Genomic DNA, 24,543 nt, shown 5'->3' on the forward strand with positions numbered 1-24,543 from the left:
GGAGGGAAAGTTCTCGACTGTGCTTGTGTGCCAGAGGGCCTGCTGTTCACAGACTTCTCAGCGCTCAGAGTCCTGACTGGAAGAGCGTGTTGCTGTCTCATTTTATATTGGCTGTATTTCAAGCGCAGGGCAGCACAGGCCCTCACCCTGGGGTTTGTGACACTTTTCCTTAAAATGTGTTTGTTTTAGCAGAGCACTAAAACGGTAAAGTCACTGCTGGTAGATGGCCTCTGACACAGCAGTGACTGGGCAACTGAGAGTAAGTAATGTCCCTTAGGTGCGGATGTGTGATTTGAAATGGGCGGGATGCATAGCGATGCATGCTGTGTGAAATAATGACTACAGGAAGAGGGCCTTATCACTCATTTTCTTTCACTGTGTGTCTTTAAATTGAGATAATACATTTTAAAAACCCAAAATGAGATTTGTTTAGGCTCACACTACTTTGCATATGACTGTAATCTTCCATTCAGGAGGGGTAAAATAAAACTATAAACATAATTTTTGCTTAAAATGATTCTACGGAGATATATATATATATATTGTCAGATAACAGTAGTTTATTATGTGATTTGTGTACCTTTCAAAGCTTCTCTATAAACTGATTCAGTTTACAGCTTATGTTATTCAAAAACAGCCTCTCTCATTGTTTGCTCTAGTGTTGCTGTGTTGCTCCATATTTGTATTTTATTGAATTTCTATAGCGCTTGATGCCTGAGCATCAAGCGCTAATATATACTGAATATATATTAACAATAAGAAAGTGACCCTTCGTATATTGCACGCTACATAGTTATTTGACTCTGAGCTTACTTGTGGCAACTTCTTGTAATGCCACTTCCAATGATACCCTCGTATATCAGAGATGGTGGCACTCCTTGTAATCTCGTTTTTGATGACGCTATTTCTGACATCAGCACGCATGCATGTTAGCGGGCCTGCAGCCTGCATGTCTTTTGCCCCACAGGCCATCAGGCATCTTAGGACTGCCCAGGGAGAGAAAAAGAAACAGGGCAGAACCCAATATGCATAACGACCCTACAGGTCCAATATTGTACTGTTATGTGCTGTATTTGTGCCAAGAAGCTATTTGCCACCTGGGGTGTTCCTAGGTCTGGAAAAGATCCGGGGCTACGCTAATGTGGGGGCTGTCGGGACTCGGGCTAGGTAGCCTTCTGAGCTTCTATCCGGGGCTACAACCAAAAGACCCAGGGCTATAGCCCCCCCCACTCGACCTCCAGACTCACCAATAGCGACGCCTCTGTTTGCCACTAATGTTGCCAAACGGTGGATTAGCGAGGGGTAAGATGCCCATGAATGAGGCTGTATGGACCAGCTTGCACCCAAGACTGCTTCTGGTGCACCTCTTCTTGCAAAGGATCCTGCAGGCCTTAGAGTGGGATGGGCTAGCTAAGGCAAAGCTCTGTCAGCCTCCAAAAAGGGCTGTGAGAGGGGGCTCTCTTCTGGGGCTCCCCTGTGTCACTGGCTAGCCTGAGCTGACCCAATTTCTCTCATGCGCACGAGATAGGGCGCTTCAGGGAGTATGAAGTAGCTGCAGGAATAAAATATCCTGGAGGGACTGAGAGGGAGAGGATCACTCCCTCTGCATAATCAAATGGGTGCCTGCTGGTGGTCAGTGCCGCAATGAAGAATCAAAAACAGAGGAGGGCGGGCACAGCAAGAATGAACGAAAGCAAGATGGCTGCCTCTTCAGCTGAAGACCCTGCCATGGCCCATTTACTGAGTTCTTCCATAGAGACCGGCAAACCAAACCCCACCACAATGCAACCACACATCAGACACGTTGCAAATTATTTTACTGCATCTCACACTTTGTTCAACTCATTTGACTTGAAAAAGGCAATAAAATATGAGGTATTTTTAGAACTAGTGCCAATTAATTGCTCCAGAGAACAATGCTGTACAAACAATCTGAATTTATGAAAAATATGCATGAATGCAGAAATGTGTGTGTGTGTGTGTATGTGTGCATCCAACAGCTCCCAACACTCTTTCATCATTCAGAATTTTATGAATGGAGAGGTGGGATGGGGAGGACATGAAAAGGAGAAAGTTAAAGAGAATGAGGCAGGTTGCGACATGGAGAGGTAGCGAGAGCAACGGCTTGAAATCAGAGGCTAAGATGGAGAAGGGTGAGACAGGGTGGTGGGGAAGAGGCAGAAACAATGTATATTTGGTCAGGTTGGTTTATTATGTGATTGTGTGTTTTTCAGATCTATCTACAAAGTAAAATATTATTTAGCCCTGGAAAGCCAAACGTTCACGCATTGCTGAACTAACTAGATCTGGGACAATGTCTGGTCAAGAGCCTAAATTGAAGACCTGACTAAAATCGCGGCTTCACCAGTGTATGATTCTGGGCAAATCTAACAATCATTTCATCTCACTGTGCTCTAGCTACCAAAATTGTGAGTCCCTAGAAGTGATTCGGTATTCAGTATATGCTAAAGCTACGCTCATGGCTTACTAGACTATTGTGTAGCATTCACAAAGCCAAATACAATGGCTTGTGGATTATGTACGTGTTTTAAGAAATACGTGTTGTTTTTTCAAATGTGGGAGTTGTTGGCTGTTCCCCCCCCACACCCTCCAAAAAAAAGGTTATCTATGATGGTAGCATTTGCCTCCTCCCAGCACTCTTTAGACCACGCAAGGCACACGTTTAATGCTAAATCATTTAAGAAAGTTAGATGTCTTAGTTCAGTAAACATGGGGTTTTAAGTGGGCCAGAGCTAGCTGGGGCTGAGCCCTGGCATTCTGGCACAACCTCAATCGAGTGGGGGGGGGGGCTCTGCCAGGGCTCAATCCCAACAACCACTTTCTTTGCAACTGCGGGATTCGAACCCGCGCACTTCTGGTGAATAGCCAGTGTCACTTTGCACTGTGCTATTACATAGCTTGTGGTTTTCATTTGTTTCATTCATAGACTCCTTGGCACAAAAAGCCTGTGCCAAGCAGTCTATGAAATTGTGCACCTATGAAATAGCACAGTGCGCTGCAACACTGGTTTTTCACCAGCAGGGCTCAGGTTGGAATCCCCAGCACATGACAGTAAAACATGTTTTTGTATTGTCCCATGCTGGGGATTCCCACCGAGCCCTGCAGATGACAAGCCAGTTTCACATTACACTGTGATATTTCGTAGGTTTTGGAATTCACTGGTTTCATTCAATAGACTGCATGACACATCCTTTTGAATGAAACAAAATATATTTAGCACCAATGAAAAAACACAGTGCAATTCGACACTGGCTTGTCCGCTGCAGTTCTCGGGTGAATCCCAAGCTGAGGACTGACAGGAACGTACACTTGCTTGTAGAGGCTCTTGAAGGTTGAGGGTGGCTACAAAATTGGTAAGACGGTTGAACACAACCCTTTCAAGCACTAGTGCGGGACAATAAAAAAAAAGTATCCCAACAACGTTTCTTTTTTATTGTTCCGTGCTGGGGACACTTCCGGCCACGCCTATAATTTAGGCAACACCCCCTCGTTGCAGCCACCCCTCGATTTCTCACCCCACTTAAAGCACTGCAGTAAACTATGTTTCAAAAAAGAGCTGCCTGGAGTGAGTGATACACAGGGACAGGGTTCCTGCATTGTTTGACGTATTTCAATTTGGAGTGCATTCTGGGCGCGTGGCTGGACATACTTGCAATGCGTGAGCGAGCGGCTTCACACTGGAATGCGGTGGGAACTGGAGGAGGAGGGGTGGAGGGCAGCATTTAACATTTCCTTCGTCCTTTACTGTCAGGGAGAGAAATGAGTTCCCGCTGCGAGGAGAGGAAACCCATTATGCTTCGAAAAATGATGCTCTTACGGCTGGGTGGGGGCACCCCGCAGAGGGGTTGCCGCCCTCCGAGCAGAATTCTGATCCTTTAACTGGACCTGATGATGTCAATCGGACAGTACATCTCGGCACCTGTACGCTTTTACTGGTGGAGAACACCTATATCCGGGCACCGTAACTGAATGACAGGCGCGCCCCCTGGTGGACAACTAAGAGAATCAGATGAAAGCATCAACGTTGAATGTTCTCTAGACCACCCTGATGCCCCTCTGAGGACCTCGGCATGCTCTCTGGACCCTGCTGCCCCTCTGAGGACCTCGGCATGTTCTCTAGACCCTGCTGCCCCTCTGAGGACCTCGGCATGTTCTCTAGACCCTGCTGAACCTCTGAGGACCTCGGCAGCAGGCCATTCACCCGAGGCCCCAGTCCTACCCGTGGAAAGGCTAGGCTCCCTTGCTAAATATCCGGTGCCAGGCTCTGTAACCCAGAGCTCACACGTTTCCCTATTCCACGTCAGACAAAGCCACCCAGTCGTGTTTTCTTTTCGCTTGGAATTCTGGCACTTGTAGTTTTTAGGCTTTTCCATGTTTTCTCAGGTATGGAACTGGGAAACTTGAAACCTCTGGTAACCCTGCGCGAGCCCCTTCATTTCCAATTGTTAAAACAGACAATTATATAAAATAATTACATTCATTTTAGAAGATACACAGTTATGTAAATCGCACCTTCATAAAAAAAAACATTGTTAACCAACACCATTCTTTATAAGACAGGTAGTCCTAAAAAATGTACATTTACAATTGTTTAAAAAATGTGGTCACCGCTGGCCCGGCGTCATTAATCTATAGCGCTCCTCTCTGCCAACGGTACACAAACAAATAAAATGTGCCTTGGCTTGTAGTCTCTAACTTCAAAGGTTTCTTGAAAAATCGGCTGCATCCCAGCTGTCCCCCCCATCTGGCCCTTGAGCCCAAAACATCTCTCGCTGGCAATTAATGAACATGCATTTTCATAAATACTCTTCTAAGATAAACGTCCGCGAACTTCAATAAATAGCTGGGCAATTGCTTCGCAGCTTTAACCTCAATTTTAAAATGATCAGAATGTTTATACAAATTGCATTGTTCCAAAGTAGACATCAAATGGTTCCTGCGCACTTTCTTTTTCCGATTGGGCCTCTCGTGTCGTTAGCACTGCTACAGTGCATGCGCCTTTCATGGACTCTCTGCCACCTTTCCCCGCAGCCTCTTGAATTGTAAGGTGTGAGGTGTGTGTGTGTGTGTGTGTGTGTGTGTGTGTGGCGCGCTGATCCCGTCTGCGTGCGAGAGAGAACTCGAGAGCCCTGCATCGACTGGTGTGATGGGGCCAAGAGGGCCACGTCAGAGTTGTGAGGACTCTGTTGGACTGGGGCAGAGCCAGACACAGCATTTTGGTGGGACTGGAGGACAGTTTCAAAAAGCTGCTTGGCAGCAGGGCAATGAGTCATCTCCCAGCACTCAAGGCCCCTCCAAGTGCTAGAATGTCCACTATCAGCTGTGACTTTGCTTTGTGCACTCTGTGCCTTAGTAACCCTCATACAAAAGCTGTCCCTCTCCTCCCAGCTGACCTGAAAACATTGAGGAAAACAAGTTGAAGCATATGGGTGAGTGTTGCTAAGCTACTTGTGCTGGGAACCAAATGGGGCTCCTTCTCGAGGTGATATGAGGTGACTACAAGTCCCAGGATTAAACACCTCAACTCAGCCTTTCATCCTTCTGAGGTCGATAAATGAGTACCAATGCAGGTTGGGTGATATTGTATGTATATTTGTTCTATATAAAGCACTTAAGTGTAAGTGCTTTTCAATAACACTTCATTATCATTTGGCCTTGGACGTCTGCTTGCATTGACAGTAATTTGGTAATATGGGCCTATACACACTGATATTAACAATACATATGGTGATCCATTCTTGTATGAAGTGTATATCACATTATAGTGATATTGTAAGCATATTGTTCATAGTGTACTTAGGAACAATGCTATGTGATGCTACTTCCTGTTTTGTGAAGGAGTGAAAGGTTGTGTTCCTTCGCTTCCTGTGATGCCACTTCTTGGTGGGGGTCAAATTGCATCACTTCCTGTGATGTCATCAGAGGTCATAGGTCATGTGATCTCACTTCCGCTACCCCAGGCATTTTGGTGAAACTCTGCGCTCAGAGGTGTGGGGTTTGACAGGCTATTGCTTTAGCTTCCCTTTCAGCAGAGTGTCGCCAGTTCCTCACTTTGGGGGGACCTGAGCCATCCCAAGCCAGTGGCTGGCTCCGCCACTGCTGTTGTGATGTGTGGTGCGGTTGGGAGGTGCAGGGTTAAGCATTTGTGGGTTGGCCAATGGGGAATGAAACAACTTCCCAGCATGCAAGTTGCAGTGTAAAGCTCATTGGTGCCGGGTAGTGTCTGTCATTTGATAGACCCGGCTCCTGTGCTCCAAACTCTGAGAGCGACTCTTTCTAGTTAAAGTGTCTTTTTTCCTCTAAGTCAGTGTGTCTCGGGGGTCAAGGAGTGACTGTGTGGGGATGTCAACCCATTATCTGAAGCCATACCCTCCTACTGACCAGACTACACATATCCCCCATTCAAATCTAAGGGAGAAGTGCTTCACTCACGCTCCAGACACAAGCCTCTTTGCAAAAAATCAAGACAAATATCCCAACAACTAAATGTGTTGATGATTCATGATACTATTCAATGCAGTAATAAATAAACACAGTGCATCGAAAAACCCTTCAAATTCGTGAGTTATGCTAATCTAAGCAACCAATAACTCGCACCACCACCGTGCTCTGCTCAGACTAATACCAAGGACATGAAAGATGACATCACTAATGACATTACATATCAAATTAATTCTGATGAAAAGTCGCTAGAAGGGGTTGTGTGTACAATGTTGGTAGCAACAGCTCACGTATTATTGGGGGACCGCTCATAAACTACTCAATGTATTAAAAATGCACTCATTTTAACAAACTGTTATATTGGAGTGCTCCTGTTAAGAAAACAACCTAATAATACATACAAATAGGACATGGGTGCAGCATGCACCACAGAAGTACAGTATTTGTAAGTTGGTAATATTGCTCAGTAAAATAATGAATGCAAGACTATCACAATTTTGTCTAATGTTAAACTTGAAATTAATAGTGAACAATACACAATGTAATACACACTCGTGTTAGTACAAACAATACACGTAAAGAGACACAATGCTTTGGGATCTGAGGCACATACAGTAAAACTCCAGTAAAAAGGAAACAAAGAGCATCACAAGAAAAGGACAATCACATTAGAGTTTATTATCATGTATACAAATACATTTTGTGTTTGAGGCGTGCTTGTTTCCCCATATATGTGTACAGTAAGCTCAGGCCAAACTGTAAAGAAAGTACCTTAACAGCATAAAACAATGTTAACATCTTTAAAGCACCTTTTCAATTTAAAATGTGTTACTGCTAGTGAAAAAAAAAAAAACTGGCCTACACATGTCAGTTAACAAAAACAAGTGGCCCAGATCTTTGATGTCATCTTACATTTGTGATGTCATCTTTGATGTCCTGGGTGTTAGTCTTAGCACTGCACAGCGGCGGCACAAGTTATAGTTGCTTAGGTTACCATAACTCTCAAATTTCAAGGGTTTTTTGGTTTTACTTGTAACCATAACGTCGTTTTAACAGTTTTTTCACTGAATTTCATAGGTTGTTATTGGTGCAACTTAACCATAATGTCCCTTTAACAATGTTTTTCACTGAATTTCATGGATATTTACCAGTGCACCTTTTTTGCTACAATTTCCTAATATCATACTCACCCCCAATTTATCAGGTCATTTGCCCGATCTAGGAAGTTTTATCTAAAAACTGTGCCTTCTCCACCTCCTAGCAACATTTTAAACATTTGTATGAACTTTCCACAACTTTTGACACCAGGTTTTAGTTTGTCGACGTCTGAGAACCTCTGACGTCATCACAAACTTTCCGGACAATGTCACTGGCACGTACCCACGCGTGCCGTGATCACGTGTTCACAAACGCATCTGCGCTTTGCGAATAGGTCTGTGCTCCGCAAACAGTTTGAAACTCGATTTTCAGCCGATCTAGGAAGTTTCAAGTTGAAGGTTTACCCTTGCACAGCTTCTAGACCTATTCTTATTGATTTTCCATCTGAAACCCAGGACAGAGCACATGCTTATATTACCACAACTGCTATTTACCTACAATAATGGCATCATCCATGGCCATCCCTCCTCCCCAGGAGCCACCACCACCACAAACACCACCAGCTGGAAGGCCTACACAACGCAAAAAGCACAATGATGCAGACAACAATCAGGAGGACCAGGAAGATGAGACAGAGGAAATGCCTACCTCCAGCACCCAGAGAGAATCATGGGTTGTGGCGGTTCTTTACCACCATTGGGGGTGTACCAAAAGGTCAGCTTGCCAAGGTGAAATGCACTGAGTGCAATGTTGTACTCAGCCATGGACAACCTGGGCAGTACTCCTTCGGGACAACCTCCATGCTCCGCCACACCAAATCCAACCACTGGGAGGCTCTGAGAAAGGCTGTTCCTTTTTCAGGAAGCAGTAGGCTGTCTTCCTCTACCCCATCTTCCTCAACCAATACTTTAACCACACAGCCTACTCATGTGGGGCAGAAGATCCCACCTGCTACCTTGCAAGCCATAAAAGAGGCAGTTGATCGATGTCTCTTGAAAACAACAGTACTTTATATATACTGCAACACACCACTCTGCAGGCCGGAGCAGTTTCGAAGTGCTTTCGAGGCTGCAATCAACGGGAATGAAAAAACCCTTCCCCTTACCTTAGATTTAAGGCACATCCAAAATCTTCCCCGTCCACCTGCCCCGTCGTATCTTAGGTTGGGGCCCCTTCCCTCATTTTCCTCCTTCCCGACCTCTCCTGCAAAGAAAGAAAGCAATCACAAAAAAAACACAAAAAAAGGTTCCATTTGGAGCCACCTTTCACAGTTAAAAATAGAAGAAAAAAATATCTCATGGATTCCATCTACTTTATATTTTTGAATAAAGTACTTAGACTCTAATAAGATTCTCTAACATTTCCGTTAGCATTTTGCACCATGCTAATGGTAAGAATGGACATTTGTATAGTAGAGAAAAAGAAAAAACTACTGAAACAATTTTCTGTCACAAATACTTTTCTCTAGCATACAATAACGACTATAACCCATGGACCTTTATAACTATCCGCGGTCTGCGCAGTCCCCTTTCCAGACCAGGCATCATTAAAACACCCAGATAACATGTGCACACCATCGCACAAGACACCCCTTCTACCCTTTTCACGTTTATTTTTGCTACGCTCCCTCATTGGCTGTGTTCAAACAGTCGCACATCCAGCCAGCAATTACTTCCAAAAACTCTACATGTAACCCTAGCATCATGTTCAACTTCCACACGCGAACTGCCACTTAACAGTGTTCTACAAATATTTTCCATCTCCATTTCATTTACTTAATAGAAAATAATTGTACACAGTACTACGATAACTGCACATATGCATTGTGCAATAAGAGAAGTGTATTAATGAAAGGGGGAGTAGGGATGGGCAAGTGCTGATGGGAGACCGGGCAGTAAGAGCCAATGGATGCCAATGTAGAAGGCCACTGCCTAAGTGCTGGGGTGGAAGAGTCCCATGGGTGGGGGGCACAGACGCCAGGCAGTAGGTCTGCAAGGGCAGTGAAGAAGGCGGGGGGGTACTGGTGTCAACTAGGTATAGTGCCAGGAACCAGTGAAGTTAATTAGGCACCCGGCCACTACTCTCAGTGGCAGTGGGATCAGTTAGCAGAGAAACGAGAGTGTGAAACAGGAAGACAAAAGCAGAGTTTTAAAAAGTTTCCATAACTTAAGGAAGTCCAGCTCAAAGTCTAAAACGGGCACAGACACTGTTCCAAAGAAAGGCCCCAGCTAAACAGAGAGATCTACTCCCCCCTCTCTGTTTGGAAAAGAGGTTCACAGCAGACGATTGGAATTAAATAAACACCAGCCTCTAGCAGAGGAGTATTAAGAGACAGAGAGTTGAAAATGCGTGGTCTCAGGCCCCAGATAACCTTGTGGATGATGCAGAAGGTCTTAAATGTTATCCTTACAGCCACAAGAAGCCACTGTAAAATTCTATGGCTGCCGAGATACGATCCCTAGCCTGCAGGCCAAGCATAACTTTTGTAGCCATATACTGGATTAGCTAAAGGGGCCTTTTGAAACAAAGGGGGAGGTTTACGAGAGGCTGTTGCAGTAGTGAAGCGTACAGAAGGCTAGTGCTCTCAAAACATTCAGCTTTTGTGGTAATGTAAGGAAACGTGGAATTCCTGTAAAGTCATGAAGCTCAAAAGTCAAGGAAAGAGAGCAGATAAAAATAACCCCAACGTTTTTGTTTTGGCCTCACAGGATGGCAAGGATAACGACCCCAAGGACAGCAGCCAGAACTAGGAAGTAAACAGGGCACAGGTGTCCCAATAAGGAAAATCTCCATCTTATTGGCTTTCACACAAAGATCGTTAGCCGCACACCATGCCTAGAGGGTGGTAAGACAATCAGGGATAACGGAGGCAGATAAGAAAGTAGTAGGGGGAAGTTTTAAGCAAAGCTGTGTATCATCACCATAACACTGGAAATTAGAAGAGAAGGGGCGATGAGGTGAGCAAGAAGCGCGAGATACATAGTAAATAGCCACAACAATATGATTGAACCCTGGGAGATGCTGCAGGTAGAAAGTGAGTTGGTGGGGTACAAACGGCCCAGTTGCAACTGGAAAGGGCAGTTACTCGGGAAAGAGGTCAGCCAGCCCAGTGCCTAGTCTGTAATGTCAAAGGTATCATGGAGGCGCTCAAAAACATAGGCCGTGCCCCCAAGAATCTGGCCACTGGCCACAACCACCACAATAGAATTAAACCATATAACAAGTATATACAATACACATTCAAATAACAACACTCACCCAGAACCCACCCACCCCATCCCTATAACATCTACGGACACAAAAATGTATAACACACACCATCACCTACATACCTTTTTTCACTTATAAAAAGAGCGCTAGATTCACTTTTTCCACTTACCCACACTTTCCAGACCCTCTTTTGTCCACAAAATAAGCCCAAATATATTTTTCAGACTTCTTTTCCTTACGGCGCTGTTCGCGGACAAAGGCTGTGATCCACCCATACAACCGTTTCAGAAATTATAACGGAAGTACTCTTTCTAAAAGTGAGGCACAGGAGGATAACGAGACAGTCAAGAGTGTGGTGGTTCTTTAAGATTGTAGGGGGATCCCAATGGCTCTTGCTGCCCGTGTTGAATGCATTAAGTGTGGGGTCATACTCAGTCATAGACAACCCAAGCAGTATTCCTTCGGGACTACCTCCATGCACCACCACATCACATCGAATCACCCATGTGCTCTGAGAAACGTTGCTCCTTTATCAGGGAAAATCAGGTTAATGTCCTCTATCTCATATTCCTCAACCGCTCCTGCCACCACACAGCGTACTCGTGTGGGGCAGAGGATTCCGCCAGCTGCCTCACAGGCCATACAGGAGGCTGTCGATCCTTACCTCTCAATGGTCATAGTCCCCTGCATGTACTGCAACACACCGCTCTGCAGGGTGCAGCAGTTTTAAAGTACTTTCAAGGGTTCGGTCAAGGAGCACGAGAAATGCCCTACCTACATTTAAGCCCAGCTCAAAAACTTCCCCGTCCACCTGCCCCTCCATATCTCTTGTTGATGCTCCATCCATACCTTCACTCTCCCACCTTACCTATTCACCTATCCTACCAACAAAACAAAACAATCCCCCAAAAAATATATAAGCCAGAAACACAAAAAAAGGTTATTTTAGGGGCCACCTTTCACAGTAAAAAAAAAGTTGAAAAAAAAGCACAGGGCTTTTTGCAGCCTGTATGGTCTGAGGACAGTAGGGTAGTCCATTGAAACCTGGAAAATTCCAAGAGTGAAGTGGGGGATATAAAATCATTTAAATTGTTTTTCAAGAATGGTGGCTTTTTTGTATTTGGGGGCAGGGTTTATATACTGAACTAACAAATGTTCTACTGAACCTATTTATTTTTTCCAACTGTCACAAAAACTGCTTTTGTTTTTTATTTACTACAACTACTAAAAAATAGTTCACAACATATTTCACAAGTTCAAAAAAAAATGTCCATGCATTTTGGCTATTGAAAAGAAAATCTGATATCCAATATCAGTCAAATTCACTCCATCTCCTCAAATTATTTTCATCATCCAAGTTGATATTTTTGCTGTGAAAAGATACCTTTCCTGAAGCAAATAAAAAAGCAGATACACACCTCCATTCACAAGCTGTCTACCTTCTTCCATCTGAGGACAAACACATTTGGACCTTTCCATATTTGTCTTCGATTGATTTCAGAAAAATGTATATTCACACCTGGAAACAGTTCTGTTAGGCTTCTCAACATATCCTTCAGTGCAACCTGCAAAGATCAGGCGTCACATAGCCCAAACTATTGGCTCCACAATGCACAACAATACTATCTGGAGGTTTAAAGTGAGCCGTCCTCTCACAGAATGGTAATAAGATTACCCAGTTCACCCCACAATCTGCATGCCACGAAACTTCCACTTCATCCAATCCAATTGTAGCAGAGTTGCCACGAGATTCACTATAAACCTTTGATGAATGGATGCAGGAATCTCCCACCATCCACACACTCTGCTTCTTCCCAGCCACAGCCATAGCCATCGTCAATACACACAACAAAGAAAACACTTCCTACCTTGTACTTCTGTACACTTCAACTCCTCCTCCAGACCCACAAAACCGTATTGCCTAATGCCCCTTAAAATACCCGGATGTCGCATGCAGGTCCGTGGAATACCGCAGTGTCCGTGGACATGGCAGCACCTGCAGTGGTTTTATTCACCTATAAAAACAGCTACCTATCAAATTTATTCCACTCCTCCACCCTTTCGGTCACTAAATGAACCCAAATATGATTTCCTAACTTTTGTGTCACTGCGCTGTCCGTGAACAGTAGAAGTGACCGCAGACTAGGTAGCACCGGCACACCTTCTTTTCAACTATAAAAACAGCTCCTTATCAACTTTTTTGCACTCCCCTGCCCTTTCCAGGCCCTCTATCAGCTCAAAATAACCCAAAATATGATTTCCAAACCCTTTCCTCACTGCGCTATCCGTGGACATGGGCGGCTATCCATGGATCCAATATGCGGACTGTTTAAAAAATATGACGCACCTCACGTTTTTGAACATCCAATCAATGGGCGTGTTTAATGTCCGCGGATATCGTGCTGCTCTCCGATTGGTCCAGAGCATCCGCTGACTCCAAATCAGGAAATGAGTCAGCGAACCGGACCTAAATATCACACATTTTTTTTTGCCTACTTTTTGGCCACTTAAAAAAAGCTAGTGGATGGAATTACACCACATTTACAAAAGCAGGCTTTCGGGACCGTCGCCACGCCTGGTGCAAATTTGGTGAAAATCCATCCAGCGGTTTCGGCTGTAGGTGCAAGTAACATTTTCTTTTCGATTGCACCTCTGAGGATTTCCACAAATGTTGGGACCCCCTATAACGTTGTCACCCCTGGACAAAACCGCACCAGTTATTCCGAGGGGGCCATATATTTTTCTGCAAAGTTTGGTGAGGATTCGCCCGGGGGAGGCAAAGTTATAAGTCGCGCAAAAAGTGTTGTTTCTATGAGTTGAGCAACTTACCTATAACTACATAAATACATCTATTCACAACAGTGGGTGCACCTGGGGGGTTATAGAAGCAAACCACTTATGTAAACAAACAAAAGGCGTGATTGCTGAAACTGAGATTGTCAAGGCAATTAAATGGCATTTCAGTATTTCAACAAACTACAAAATAACCAGGGCATTCGGTCTGTGCTGTAAAAAACACTTGTGCAGTTTATTATAACACCAGTGTGTAAATGTCAGAATATAATCATTGAAGCAGACAAGGACTTACTGAGGAAACTGAAAGTCCTACAGTATTCACTCCATGCTCACCACGCATTCCGTCCTCAAAGCCGGGACTTCGTCAGGTGCATTCGCTATCATTCGTTCATGCAAGTGATTATAAGACATATAGGGATTGTCTTGACCAACCTCCTCTCTATTGTTACAGAACGGTCACCTCGCCGTCTGTCCGTGACTCTGTATTAGACACGATAAAGGATGCCATTTTGGAGAGTAGTGCTCTTATAGTAAACTATAGCATGATTCTGTAAGAATCTGTTTAGTATGGCGCTCAGTGGCACATTGGCGGTGGGAGGTCGAATAGATTATACCAATTAAATTCTGGTTGTAGATAAGCCTGAAGTTATTTTAGATTAAACTAGACTTAATATTCATCTATTTATGTACAGGTGCAGATAAAATAAGGGTAAGCACAAGTGCAGATAAGATAAGGGTGGTTAAAAACCAGGACTGTGGTAGAGGCAAAAGAAGTGGAAGGCCATGCCGCATATTAGTGACAATTAGGAGTGCTAAGACATAGGTCTTGGATGGTCGGGGAAGGAGAGGAAAATGATAGAACCATAATTGTTTCACAACAGATGGTATCTTCAATATGACGCCCCAGTGGGCACAATAGGAATAAATACATGTTGATTACAAGTAGAGAGGGGATCCTAGGATTGTAAGCAACTGATATAGCATCAATCCGGCACCAAAGTTAAAATATTGTGGTTGTCAACATGATATGATGATTTGTTGATTAGGTTTGGATTAAAGCTGTCTCAAGCGTCTTCCTCTGTTGCCCTCTCTCCTGTGTTCTGGGATGTGGGCAAGTGCTGTAAACCTCAATAGAGCAGAATTGCTATTGTGCTTCTCAAAGTGTACTGCCAGTGGGTAGCTTGTATCTTTATTGTTGATGGCTCTGTACTGTTGCAGAACCCTAACCTTCAAAGGGCATTCCGTGGAGCCAATGTACATCATACCACATTGACAAGTCATACTATGCACTACAAATCTTGTAGTGCACGTGATATGTTGGTTGATGAACCATTGATTATCTTTGCCATATTGGATTGTCTCTCCAATTCCCGCTAATACACATATTTAGCATTTATTGCATTTGTAAAATCAATTTTTTTGTGCTTAGCCAGGTGCTTTTGTTCATCCTGTATGAGTCACTGGGTGCTATATGTTCTTTAATAGATTTGGCTCTAGAGAATGTCATCTTAGGTGGATTCCCTATACAGGTTTCCAAATCATCATTTGATCGTAGTAAATGCCAGTGCTTCCCAAGAATGAATTTGATGTCTCTTGCTCTTTTGGAAAAAAAGGTGTAATAAATCTTATTAGATCTTTTTCTTTCTCTCTGTTTTTCTTTTTATTGACAAATAGCTGCTTTCTCTCCACCTTCTGTGTTTCTTGCATTGCCAGTCCTATATATTTAGTAGTATACCCACGACCTTTGAATCACGTGTAGATCTTCTTGGATTCTTTCTGAAAGTCCTCTTCTTTAGAGCAATTCCTCTTAGACCTAAGATGGTCACCATAGGGTATACTTTTGATAAGATTTTTCAGGTGGTGGCTATTTGCATGTCGTAGGGAATTAGAAGCTGTAGTTTCCTGAATAGTTTGCTTTGTAGGACTCCTTTAATCTGGGAACAACACTACATTAAGAAAGATTAATTATTTTTGCTACTTGTCATAGTGAGGTGAAGATTCAGTGAGTTGTGATTGAGTTTGTGAATGTACTCATCAAGTGGCTCTGATGTCCCCTTCTAAATAATAAAGAGATCATCAATAAAACAGTACCAACATATGATTTGTGCGGCCCAGTCAACTCCCACCATCCCATGTAGAGATTTGCATAGGTGGGTGCTACACACGAGCCCATGGCTGTGCCACATTTCTGTCTGTAAATCTTGTCCTCAAATAGAAAGATATTATGTTCCACACATACATTGAGCATGCTGAGAATCATCTCATTATGCTGTTTGTAGCTGATGGATTTCATATCGAGAAAGTATTTGCATGCTTTTAAACCTTTTTGATGTATGATGCTGGTATAGAGGGACGTTTTCCCACGTAAAACTTTTAATTTTGTCAAGTAGGTCTCAAGTGTCTATGATGTAATGTATGAACTGAGATCTTTGACAAACGGTTGAAAAAAGAGGTTGATGTATTTGGAGGTTTTCTCCAGGAGAGATCCCTTGGAGGATACAATCGGTCTTCCTGGCGGAGTGCTGGTGCTCTTGTGTATTTCAGGAACAAAATATAGAATGGGAGTAGTAGAATAGTTGTTCTTAAGAAATATCATTTCTTCCTGATCTATATTGTTCAGATAATTCCATTGTTTGACTTCTCAAACAATAGAATGATCTGAACATTGTGAAGATTACTTTGGGGAAGCACATAGATCCCTTGGGGGGACATTGTCTGCAGCCCCAAAATCCATGTATTCTGCAGGCAAAGTGGCAGCGGTCCTCCATGTCCCGCTTCCATGTCGCCAATGGATAATGCTTGTCCTGGGATTATGGTGTAGACCAGAGATGATGCATGCATTTCCTTAGGAGCAGCCAGGAATGTAGGCGCATCTTCTTTCTTTTCCTCTAGGCTGCGACTCACACAAGCCTGCAGTGTGGAAAGTGTGATTCAGAAGTGCAGCGCTTACATGTGGCAACCTAGAACTCTGCATCTGCCATGACTGCCACTTTGGATAGTGCTGGCTTCCCGCATCAAAACGGCTGTTGAACATCAGACTCCTCTTTTCCTGTTAGTTTTTTTTACTTCCTAGCATGCTTTAAATACAGATGATGTGCTTATCAAATAAAGAGGAAGAAAACATACAAGGGACCCCGCATTTTGAAAGTGAGCTAAAGTGTATTGACCAGATTTGGGATTTGGCTTATTATTAAACCAGAGAAGGAAGTGGGCTGCAACAAGACAGAGATCTTCTCTGGCAAAAATTGCCAGAGTGCCTGTGAGAAATCAACGTCTGGTTCACCAGTGGTTCAGGAATGAATATAAGTTTCTAAACCATCGATCGGCCCCACACCTCTAGTACACCAGAAGGGATCCGAACAGATTGGAGACACAAGCAAATTATAAACCTCCTTGTCCAATTTTGGGACTGTGGATGGAACAGCAGGCTTATCTCCAGAAGGTTGTAGATCGTTGTTTAGTTGCAACACAGCGAAAATACAATTATTACCCAATGATGAAAGGGACTGTCTAGACAAGGTTGTATACAAATATCTACTTTATTATTATCACAATAGACAGTTCTAGCACACTACAAAATGCAACTGTAAAGACTAGTAGGAGGTGGTCTGTACTTCTGCTCTCTATATGGTAGAGGGGAGGCACAGAGGACCCCAGCCTAGATTCTGTATTCGGTAGCTATGGTCGAGCAATCAAGGCCTAGCTTCTCAGGAGGTGATGCAGGCTGGTTCTTAAGTACAGTGTAGTCCCCAAGCCCCCACAAAGGAATGTCCACACACTGTATTGGTTAGAACACAGTCTTTATATAATCAATATTCAAGGTTATGTACACTTATCATAATAACTCACTTTGTACTTAGGAAAATCAACAATGGAAAATATATACAACTCTACAGTGGTACCACCCTTTGTATTAGATCTCATTAAAGTGCATCGACAATACTGTAACAATGTCACACAGATCAATAGAGTGAAACCAGCAATAGAGAGAGGAGAGAAAATAAGATGGTTGAGCAATAGGCAGAATATTGGCCCCTACCACTAGACACCGTTCTGTGTGGAGATCCCCCCACCTGGGCAACCTGTAAAATAAAGATATAGCACAAGCCCAGTCCATATATTGTTCTGCAAGTCTTATTCCCTCCTATAATGTTTTTACCCCCCCAATGTACCTGGTGGAGTCGAGTTCTTCGAAGAGGCGTCGACGGATCCTTCTTGAGCGACCCCCTTTCAAGCGGGAGTCACGGATCGTCGAGAGGCATCGAGAAGCGTCGAGGAACTTGGCGTTCGGCGGCGTGGAATCGACAGCCCTTCTTGAATGCCTTCCCTTTCAAGCGGGAGACACGGGGCGTCGAACGTCCGTCGAGGAACTCGGCGTTCGGCGTCGGGGAATCGACGGCCCTTCTTGAATGCCTTCCCTTTGAAGCGGGAGACACGGGGCGTCGAACGTCCGACAACAAACAGGGTAGAACGGCGTCGATGAGGCGGCAGCTTCAATCCAAGCGGTGCTCGTCGACGACGGAGCGTTGGCGTCCTGCAAGGCAGAGGCGTGCGGGGCACCTCGATGACAATTGTCCTGGACTGCAAAGATTGTGAAGACGGGGGCCCAGCAAGGGCGTTGAGTCGTTCGAGTCTTTGTGGTCTTCGGGTGGCGGGAAACCCACCGGCAGGTTTCTCGTCGGCGCGTTGGTCGTCCTCGACTTTCTCCGGCAGGATAAAGCGGTCGACAGTGCGGACGAGGGAGTCCTTCGATTCAAATGTTCTTAGGCAAGGAGCGGACGGCTCCGGTCGTCGGCGGCACGGCGTCAAGTGGTTCCCACGGCTGGGCAACACAACTTCGACGGGCCTCCAGCGGTTACACAGACCGGCGGACCCTGGTCGACGGCAATGGACTTCGATGGCGGCGATGTCCGGGTGCTTCACTTCAATCTCCTCGGCGGTCCCGTCTCGGGTCGGCAGCCTTTCGAGGGTCTGACTTCCAGGGCGCTTCGGCGAAGATGTAGCGGTGCTCGATGATCCCTCAGAGCACGGGAAGAGGGTGCCTTACCAGGTCCTCTCTCGGGTCAGTCCTCGACGAATTCGGCAGCTTTCATTTCGGTCGAAGCAAGTGCAACAGCAAGTCTTCTTCTTCCAGCTGGGCGTCGAGGATCAGCAGTTCCAGTTACTCTTAGAGTGGAGACTTAGATTCTGAACGCTTCTGAACAATTACCAGTGGTGAGAGGTCCCCAGATATACTTTTCTGTCTCTCATCCACACTGCTGGCACACACTCAGCAGCCAATCATACAAAAGGGCATTCATGCAGTCAGTCAGCCAATCAGGCACACAGTGCATTCAGGCCACACTCCTCCCTTTCAGACACTCACAACAAGGAATGTGGATTGGGACAAGTACCCAGCCATTCAACACTACACACTGCATTCAGGCCAGTTTCGGGCAGGGCTGTCTCAGTCTTAGTCTCTCATGCCAGAAACCAGACAACCACAACAAGGAGTGTATATTGGTCACACACTCCATTCACCCAGGTCCCACCCACAGGAGGTACCCACAACATACAGTCACTGGGAAGGCTCCAGTCAGTCTAGCTGGGCCTTCACAACAACACCATATATGGAACTTCCACCCAACAGCCAGTCAGGGGAAGGGACAGAGTCAGGGCTTCCCAGGACCTTGGGAAAACAAGGTAACAGGCAATAGAAAGCAAGAGGCCACAGGGGCCATCTTGTTTCCTATCAGGAATCAACTGATCCCAATGGCAGGGCCTGGGTATCCCAAAATGGAGGACACCCAGAGCACCTGTCAAATTCAGCATGGAGCTGCCACCAGCCCATACCCTGCTCTGTGGGCCACCCACAGGTGCCCAAAAACATACACTAGGGGCACAGGGTTGTACCCCTACCCATTGGTGCCATAAGGGTATCCCCTGGGTCTGTTCACCAAACCAAAAGAGAGAGCTGCACTGCCAGGAGTCCCACATGGACTCCTGGGCAGAAAACACGACAGAACACACGATAAAAAAGCAGTAAAGGACAAGGGTTCAGAGGCCCTGTCCCTCTGATGCATTTCCAGCATCACAGCAACCCATCCTGTAAAAGGAATGCAAAGGACAGTCGGTTTCAAGAAGGAAAACGGATATACTCTGAATACTGACAGGAGGGTAGTTGGTAAAGTAATTAATCACAATAGTTCAAGTAAACTTGTTTCAACACAAAGGGAGCAATGGGTCATAAGATGTCACTCAGAGAAAGACCAGGAGGACAGAACCACAATGTACCTTGTGCTTGTAGAAGTTATTGGTGCTCGACAGGGTCGAGTCCATTTGAGGATGCTTTACAGCTTCTGCAACAGAGTTCAAGACGGGAGACAGCTGCCGGTATTAGGCGGAAGGCAGTTCGGCGAGTGAGGCTGGACAGTTAGCTGCAGGCTGGCCTACATGGCAGCTCAGGGTCAGGAACCATTGTCTCAGAGCTGGTTGGTGGCTCTGAAGCACTGGTCAAGACATCTCAGACGGCGTTAGCGACAGTGGTCTAACAGTCAGCGGTGCAGTCGGTTGCAGCTCAAGGGGTTTGACTGACTCATAAATTTTCTTTAAGGCGGACGTCTATGGAAGCTTGTCGATGTACTCCTCCTAGCCTCTTCACTGGGCTTGTGTCGTCCTTTAAGGTGGACAGACCAAAAACTGAAGAGAGTGTTGCACGCAACTGCCTTGTCCTTTTTTGGTTCAGAGACTCTCTGGCTCGAGTTGGTTTCAGGATGCTTTGAAGATCCAGCATAAGAGTTCAAGATGAGAGACAGCTGCGGGTATCAGGTGGTAGGCAGTTCAGCAAGCGAGGCTGGATGGACGGCTGCAGGCTGGCCTACAAGGTGGCTCAGGGTCAAAAATCGTTGTCTCTGTGCTGGTTGGCGGATCCGGAATGCCGGTCAAGGCATCTCAGATGGCTTTAGTGACTGCAGCATGAGCACAGCGGGTCAAATTCGAGGGCTCGACTGCCTCGAAAATGCCCTTAAAAGATGGACACTGGTTGATGCTTGTTTTGGCACTCCTCTTAGCTTCTTTGCAGAGCTTGTGTCGTCCTTTAAGGTGGATGGCTCAAAACTGAGGAGAGTGTTTGCAGGCAACAGACTTTTCCTTTGTACAGAGACTCTCTAGCACTTCCCACCTAGGAAGCTTGATGGCAGAAACTAGCAGGGCACAATTTGTGCTGGCTGGGTACCAGTTCTGGGGCTGTTGTATGGATCCTCAAAGTCCGGTATCTCCCTCAGCTCCCTGGGAGATGTTTAGGGGAGGGATCTTGATTTCCTCTTGAAAATCCTGGCCTTCCTTCACTGCGGAAGCTGTAAGGCAGACTGTACCTTCAGCCAGGGTCAAAATGAGACCTTCTTCTTACTCCTTTCGAAGTCGTTGGATGATCTGCTAAGTGAGGGGCTCAGCCCTCTTGTAAAGCCAAATTGGCCCCAGTGATTGGTCTACCTACCCAAGCCTACCTTAAGGAATCAATCCTGGGTCCCCACCAACAATCTTCTCTTATGTGTCAGGTCAGGACCAGAGTGCTTTGCAACAGGAAAGGTAGGGGGTGACAACATGTACTCCTAGATCCCACCCATCTTCCTGTCTGTTGTAGATCAAAGTGTCTCTATTGTTAACTGAGCCCTCTGTGAATCTTGATCAAAGCGCAGGTCTTCCTTGAAGTTTGTGATGAGAGCAGACTTCCTGTCTCCCTTGAATCGCATACTTCTTCCCTCTGAAAAAGGGGTTCCGTCTGCAGGGGTTGCCTATGGTAAATAGTGGACCCAGACATGCCATTCACTGCCCTGGTTGGGAGCTAACTTCAAGTTGACACATTGCATATCAAGAGCTGTTAGTTCTGCCTTCCTCTTGTCCATTCTGCGACTAAACCTGTTGCAGGACTGTTCAAACTAACTCTTATTAGTATGCACTGCCACCAGTGGATTCGACAATAGGGAGGCAGCTCAATGGAGCCTTTGATATTCTAATTAGGCTGGCAATGGCTGGAGGAAGGTGTCACTTTCCCCGTCTGAGATGCTTTTGATGTACCTGTGGCTGTCACAATCCAGCTGAACATGGCAGGGGAGCACAGTGTCTGTAGGCTGCGTCTTCCCAGAGTATACGTGATTATTTGTTTGTCGTGCGGTGAGCAGTGAAAATGTGTGCAAAATGGCCCCACACATTTTCAAAGGCTGATCTCCTATCATTCATTTTCATTTTAAAAATCCAAAAATACCCTTGCCGAGCACACAATCCCTGTGCGCATGGTCGAATTCCTCACACTTCCAACCTCGGAAGCTTGCTTGTATAGCCTAGCAGGGCATGCTGTGTGCTGGCTGAGTACCAGTTCTAGAGCTGCTGGAGAGTTCTCTGGATTTAGTATCTCCCTCTGTTCCATGGGAGATGTTTAGGGTAGGGATCTTGCTTCCCTCTTGGAAATCCTGGTCTTCCTTCACTGGAGGTAAGGCAGGCTATACCTTCAGCCAGGGTCCAATGCTGAGGTCTTCTTGCTACTCCTTACAAAGTCTTCAGATGATCTGACCAAAAGAGAGCTTGGCCCTCTTTTTTTAATTCCAAATGGGCCACAGTGATTGGTGTAGGCTAAACCTACCTTAATGAACCAATCCTCGGTCTCCACCAACAATCGCCTGTATGCCTGAAGTCCTACCCAGAGTGCTTTGAAACAGAAAAGCTAAAGGGGTGAATACATTTAATACTAAGTCCCACTCATCTTCCTCTCTGTTGTGGTTCAAAGGTTTTCTCTAGTTAATGAAGCTCTCTGTGGTTCCTGATTAAAGCGCAAGGTCTCCCTTGAAGCTGAGGCGAGAACAGAGTTTCTTTCTCCATCAATCCACATACTCATGCCTTCTGAATGGGGTCCCATACCCCCCGGGGTGACTACTCTAAACATGCATTCCCGGACATGACAGTTCACTGCCCTTGATACTGAGAGGCAGGAGCCAGCTTCAGGTTGACACAGTGCATTTCAAAGGTTGCTGGGGTTCCCTGTCTCCTTTGTTAGTCCCTCAACCAGGCCCCACATGAGTCTGTTTGATTTAACTCTGATTAGTATACGAAGCTGCCACCACCAGATCTCATAAAAGACAGGGTGGATCCATTGAGCCTTTGTTAGTTAATTAGGCGGGCCATGGCAGGAGGAAGGATTTGCCCTCCCCCTTCTGAGATGCCTTGGTCTACTCTTGGCTGTCATATCCCATCTAAAAAGGTCCACCCAGATTACTCAGGTCTATGTGTATTTCGTGCAGTGAGCATAGGTAGGAAAATGTGTGCGGACAAACACCACTCATTTTCCAGATGTACAACTACCACCATTCAAATTCTTTTAAAAATATTTTAAAAACCCAGGCAAGCGCACACCCACCGTGTGGATGGTTGAATTCCTCACAAAGCCGTTCTCTGTAGATCCTAGGTCAAAACCTTTCAAAGTTGAGGAAGCTCTGTGCTTTGACTGCCAGGAGTCTCCTGAACACTGGGCCTTTGGAGTCTCATTGCGAGCAGCGATATCCAACAACTTCCTAAACTGCATCTGAAAGACTTCCTTTGCTCACCAGGGGAGCCCAAACGCAAAAAGTGAAACAATTCAAAGCTGTATATATGTCTGATGCTTTGCACATATTTTACTGTCATGGAAACTATTCTGACAGATGAAATGGGCATCATACCAAGCGTGCATTGCATGCTCAGAAACAATGCACATTTGAATTAATATCACAGACATGTTTGACAAATTCGTAGTCATTCTTTTGTTCGTAAAATGCACTTTGTTTTTATACAAAGCAGCCGTGCTTTTCAACATCATTCAGGGCAACCACATTATGCAACACCTAGCTCTGGCCCTCAGTCCTGCCCACGCCACTGATAATCTTCACTCCCTCCCCACCTGATAACGCCACCCACATGCTCACATAGAGGGGTGGGGGTTCCCAGGCTTGGACAGGCCCATTGGGCAACAGGCCCATGGTCAAACCAAAAATGCTAAATGCTGGTGTGGGCCCGTTTTTTGGCCAATGTGGGCCAGTTTGATGAGTTATTTCAATATGCGGCTATTAGTTTTGACCAGTGTTGCTGAATACATATTCTTCAAAATGCAGTTTACATCATATTTTCTCCAAAAACTCCTCCATGGGTACTATGCAAACAGTTTCACAAACGGAATGAATAGCCATTCGGCAACTGTGTGCCACTTTTTCATTGGTGCCCGAGACAATTTTATGGCCCAGTCCAACCCTGGGGGTTCCACCAGTACATTTTGGCAATTTCTAGCATTGTGTAAAACAATTCTTCAGACGAATGAATGACAAACTATTCGGTGGAATACTAAATATCCTAGCGCCTCCCGTCCCCTCCTGCTGGTGAATGGTTCTATTTTCTTTTAGTAAAACCTTAAGTCAAATCCCAGAGAAGCGGAGCTTCCCATATCCATGTGAGAACATTAGTCCATGGAGCAAGTAGCGTAAAAGTGGCAAATCCCCAAACACAATCTCAAAATCCCAAGTAGTATATATATTTATACGGTTTATCAATCCCAAAGTTAGCCCAAATCCTACATACATAAAGGACAATGCGTAGCAAAGTAAAAACACAGATGTGAACAGGTCTATATCCCGGTACTTGTCCCTTTAGCCAAATATCTCCTTTAAATGCATGTGCCGAGCTCGACCCTATCTTCTCCCAAAGCTAATGGGGTCCGCGTTGGTGTGCCATTCACCCGCGCTGACCCTCAAGGATTGAGGCCCTATAGTGTTGTGATAGTTGCCTGAGCCGTTTACTCCTACAGCAGAAGGTGTTACAGCTGTGTCAAGCCTATGCACTACTAAGCGTTAAATGCCCTGTATCCCTGGGCTAATCCCCTGCCGTGAAAGGCTCTGCCTCGGTGCGCCTGTCCCATCATCACATCGCTACTCTTTACTCCTGCGGCTGCATGCCAAATACCTTACCCTCTCCCAGCCC

The 24,543-nt window shown here is 45.4% G+C and overlaps 1 protein-coding gene across 1 annotated transcript in view; it reads left to right on the forward strand.

Annotated features, from left to right (window-relative positions):
* PRKCB (protein kinase C beta) overlaps positions 1-24,543 on the forward strand; it is a 1,331,636-nt gene that overhangs the window by 672,319 nt on the left and 634,774 nt on the right. The window lies entirely within an intron of this gene.

The sequence above is a fragment of the Ambystoma mexicanum genome, chromosome 2q, assembly GCF_040938575.1.
Source record: "Ambystoma mexicanum isolate Mex_15411 chromosome 2q, UKY_AmexF1_1, whole genome shotgun sequence".
Classification (NCBI taxonomy): Eukaryota; Metazoa; Chordata; class Amphibia; order Caudata; family Ambystomatidae; genus Ambystoma; species Ambystoma mexicanum.